Raw genomic sequence first — 5,298 nt, 5'->3', positions numbered from 1 at the left:
CTTGAAGGTGTTCAATGTAGGTGCTTGAACCACCTTGGATGGCAGGCTGTTCCAGACCTTAGGGGCTCGAACAGTAAAGAAATTCTTCCTTATGTCCAGCCTGAAACGATCTCGCAGTAGTTTATGACCGTTCGACCTCATCATCCCTTGGGGCACTCTGGTGAACAAACGTTCCCCCAGATCCTGGTGGTCACCCCTTATAAACTTATAGGTGGCCATCAGATCACCCCTAAGCCTGCGCTTTTTTTTTAATGAACTTTACATTTTTAGCCTCTCCCCCTCCCGCTTAAGGTCTGTCCTTAAATTGTGGTCAGGTGGCAATGATGTATCTGTGTAAAGTGGTAGGGGTAGATGGAGGGTGAAGGGAAGGGCGAGAGGTAGTGACTGGGTGTTGTGACTCTTCAAATTTTCCAAATGAAGAAGCTTGTTTCCAGGTTAACTGGTAGAGGGTTGTGATTTTGCTTCTGAAGGGACTTTGTTGAATTCCCACCAGGTGACAATATGTTGTTATTCTGCGGCTAGGAACAAACAATGCTTTTATCTCTGGATAAGTTGTGCATGTGTTTGTCCCAGAACAAAAATGTCTCTGGTTCGGCATGTACACAAATTGCCCTTCTAATCAGGGTTTTGTAAGTGGCTGAATTTAGTGCCACTTTTCTGCCATTGATTCAGTGATGCAATCCTGGGAAAACTGTACAAAAATACTTTGCAATATTCCAGGATAAACTGTTACTACCTGTTATTTAGGAAATTTTTATTAGGATATATCCTGAAACAATGGATATGGATGTCTGCATACTTGCACTTTGTCTTGGGATATAATGGTTTATCCCAGAATGAATGCAATGTCTGTTTGCAGCCTGTGATACAATCATAGTTCACTATGCTGATGGTATACAATACAAAATGCACTTTTTGACTGTACAAAATGTGCATACCTCAATAGGTTGTAGATGCTTTTTATTTTGGGTCTATTTCTACATATGCAAAATGTATCTGATTCATAAAATACTAGAATGGGTGGTTTGTAAATACTGCACTAAGTACTATATTAAAAAAACTTCCAGTCTCTTTAAAATGCTTCTTGTCAAGAGCTTTTTTAAAATTTCTAGGTGGAAGCTCACAGCTACAGTGCTGGTTCCATATTTGATTCAGCAAAGCTTTTTTTCTGCTCCCCCCTCCCCCCAGTTCCAGTGTGGTTACCAGAAATTTTGGGGTTAGAGATTGCATTGGAATTCCAAGCTCAAGGTGACAAAAAACAAGTCTAAATCATCAATCTGAAGCATATTTAAAAACAGAAAAGGCAGAAATGCAGTGGCTAATTTGAATGATTTATTTTACAGTGCTAAATTTGCTTTTAAATGTGTAACTGTGCACTGCTTTAAAGTAAAATAAAAACTATGGGCAGAGGCAACAGGATGAAATACTATCTGGGCCAAAAGCTTATGAATATCAGTTCACAGGATTTGGGATTGCAATCTTAGATCCCAGTCTTTGATCTGCTGTTAACAAACCCTAGCCTAAACCTAACCTTGATTTGAACAGTGGCCCTTAAGTTCAGCTCCAATGAAAACTTTGCTTGCTGTCTCTCTGTTAATATAGGCACCTCATTCACAGAAAGTTTTTATTAAAAATATCTCCTCTCAGCATAGTATTGATAGAGGCCAAAATGAAATAATTATGAGGTACTACTTGTTCTTTTATCTTGTTTGCCAGAGAGGTACATAGAAGTAATAAGGAGCCTTATCGTAAGAGACTGTTCAACAGGGAGAAAACTATACTAATAATGAAGACTTTAATTTTATATTAGACTCAATCTCTCATCAGCCAAGCAAGAACAGACATACACAATCAAACCCCATGCTGTAAACATGTTAACATTCTGTAATAAGCACTCATTTTTTTAGCTGATAAAATTTTAATTAAATATATTGATTCACTTGGCAGAGTGCTTTGCTGATTTGTCCATGCCTGCTAAAATAATTGCAGAAATAACACAAAGCCTAACATTTGTAGAACTCAAATTCCAATAAAAAGACACTTTTCCATTTTGATGTTCTGAATCTACTTTTATTAGCAAACAGTAAATTATTCTGAGAGAGGAAAGATTACAATTTTTCACATAGCAGTTTTTTATATGAGATAAAGTTTTAATAACAAGGTTGAAATAAAAAAAACCCCTCTAAATATTTTCAACAAAAAGTATTTTCTTGCCAGGGGAGTGAATACTACAGTAAGTCCTGTCACAGAATAAAACCCAGCTTTACGTAGTAACCTTCTTTAGTTGAATTCAGCAGTCCTTATGGATGTTGGCAGAGCATCTGTCACAACTTAACTCCTTTCTCTAGAGAACTGATACAACTTCATGGGTCAGTGTAAGTTTCTCCATAGTGTGCCACTGGTATCTTAACCCCTCTCTTCCCCAAACATCTCTGTTGGCACTGTCTTGAAAAACTAAAGATGTATGTCTTTGACCTTTGTCTTTCCTGCTAAGACTGTCAGTTAGGGTACCAATTAGTGATAAATATGGTAGTTCTCTGCATGATTCAAATGTTGATCAGGGTGGAGGAACTTAGAGCCTAGCAGGAGCAAGCATATCCTTCTACCTGCCTACAAAGAATTAGCTTGGTGGGAAGCTTTAAAATATTACCCAGCTGCCACCACTAAGTATTGATCTCCTTTTGTGTGAGAATGTAGTAGTCAGTAATAGGACCCTTGCAGACTCTTCTCCCTTTGACCTCACACCACCTTAAACTTTACTCCAGTACTCTCATCCCTCTGACTGTTAGCAAAATGAAGTTGATGGATGATCTTTTCCAGCACAGAACAAATGTGTAAAAAAGTGTGTGTGTGTCACCGTAGCTGACTGAAAGAAAGAGAGGAAAAAAAGAGGTCTTGTTTTTTCAACAGGATCTGTCCCAATCCTTTCTTCACCTAGCCTGTCAGGACATAGGGCTGGAGAAACAGAGAGAATGATGGACAGAAGGGACAGACTGTGCTGAAGTGCATGTTGACCTGAATGAGTTATGTGGGGAGGGAATATCAGAAGATGTACTTTTTATTTTTGCCTGATGTTTAGTTTGAATGATGATACTATGGGGTAAGAGTAATTGAAGTGCTGATGGCTTTATAACAATATCAAAGCCAATACCTTGCTAGCTGAATCCAAATTTTCAAAATGTTTCTAGTTGTCTAATTCAGAAAGGAAGCTTGAGTTCTTTAACTGGTAAAATTGTTATGTAATCATGTCTCATGTTAACAACTCATTGGCACAGTTTTCAGAGGCTCTGGATTTCTGACAGTGTGTTCAGTAAAAGAGCAGTCATGTAAAATCTCACTTGGATAGATTATGCTCAATTCTCAGATTCATCACATTATCATTTTGCATTCAGATAATTGGGATACGTGTCCTCTAGGTACTCAGTTCACAAATGCACATCTCATTCTCTTGTATACTGCTATTTGGTGAGGAAGAATTATTTTTGAGCAATTGTAAACATGGGCTCTCAATGCTATGTAATGCCAATAGCCAAATTTTGAATATATGTACCATTTCCCCTGAGTTCAGCAGGATCTGTTCATCTGAGGGCAAAGTAGACTCTGGCTCACATCTAAAAGATTTAATTTAGGTTGGTCAAAGCATATATAAAATGGCAATTCGAGTTCACACTTTTTCTTACCTACCTCTGTGGCATGTAGATATTGTAGAGGTCTGTGTGGATAAATCTATTTTCTCATGTGTTACCTGTGGAAGTTACAACTTGACTGGTTCATGATGTATCATTTACATTGATTAGACAGAATATGTCCTTCTTGTACTGTTGGCACTGGATTTAGAACTTGGCCCTTATGCCTTTGTTCCAGGCGAGCACAACCCTCAGACTGACCACCACGTTTCCATTCAAAAATAGGCAAATTTATTGATACACAAACAATCAAACAATTGTATATCTACCAATCCTAGGGCTGTCATCAGAGTCAAAGTACATCTGGTCAGGATGCAGGCTCCACTCTGAGGCTCTCTCTGTCTTACGTATCAGCAGACTGGAGGTGGGATACCAAGGGCTCCCCTTCCCCACCGGTGGGGTGGATGAGACATGATGCTGGTATACCCTCGGTCCCTGGTGGCTTTAAGGACCCTTCCCAGGGTTTGGGGATGGGGACCCCTTTCAAGGAGCAAGATGGAGAGGAACAGGGAGGAAGAGAAGGAGGGATGAGAAGGAACAGGGATGGACAGGGAGAGACCTGTTAATCTCAAGTCTCTGCTTTTTTATTCACCTTCCCCCTTGATGTCTTCTGATGAGTCTTGATCCATAACTGTCTCTTGTTGGTTGTCTCTCTATGGTCACACATCCATGTAGCCTTCTGGGCCTTCTAATTCAGTCTGTTCCCCCAAAACTGGGACTCAGGCCCCCTCTGCTCTGGGGCGTTGTAGCTGGTGTCACTTATCTCACGTTATGGGACAGTACATTACATACTTGCTTGGTTCCCAGGCCATGTCCTTGTTGTGTTAGACAAATTGTCTATACCTATAAGCCAATTCCCAAAAAACAGCACTTTAAATACTATTTTCAAGCCAACAGTACATGTGAAGAAATTTTCAAACTTTTTATGGCATCCAGTTAGGGTATCCAAAACACATTTTGAGTAATAGTTTCCTGTACTGTTAGTCCAGATTATTCACATTTATTCAGTTTACAATAAGGATTGCTTTCCTGAGATCTGGAAGTAAAGCTGTGTTTAATAGGTTTAAATGTCATCTTAGTGATGAAGTGGGTCAAACAGTGCAATTAGTTCCCCAACCAAAATTGTTAATGGTGTATCATTTATGGGACTAGAAGCAATCTTGCTGAAGTATGAAACAAGAAATGTCTACTGCACCCTGTCAGATTTACTGGTATTAAAGTGTGTTAGTGACATTAGGCTGCATACAGACATTTGGAAAGGATAGGGGGAGGTTAGATTGGGTTAAAAAATGTCCAGCTGAACTTAGTTCACCCAGATGCAGACCTTACATTAGGTGGATCTAAGTGTGAAATATACAGAAGTTTGGGTGGTTAGAGCAGTATAAAAATGGCTAACCTAATCTAAGTTAACCCCACCTCTGAGGTACACTTAACTTAAGATCAGGCTAGTCATTTTTAGACTGATCTAACCGTCCTGAACTACTGTACAATTTCCAGCACAGACCCACGGCAGGGAGAGTCCAACCATTGGCCCCAGCCCCCGGTACTCTGCTTTTTTCTACTCCCTCCCTTGTACCAGCCTATTTTAGGCCCCCAGCTACTCCCCCCCCCC

The sequence above is a fragment of the Gavialis gangeticus genome, unplaced genomic scaffold (genome assembly GCF_001723915.1).
Source record: "Gavialis gangeticus isolate Ggan-Ray unplaced genomic scaffold, GavGan_comp1, whole genome shotgun sequence".
NCBI classification, from domain to species: domain Eukaryota; kingdom Metazoa; phylum Chordata; order Crocodylia; family Gavialidae; genus Gavialis; species Gavialis gangeticus.
Note: the sequence above shows the minus strand (reverse complement) of the source record.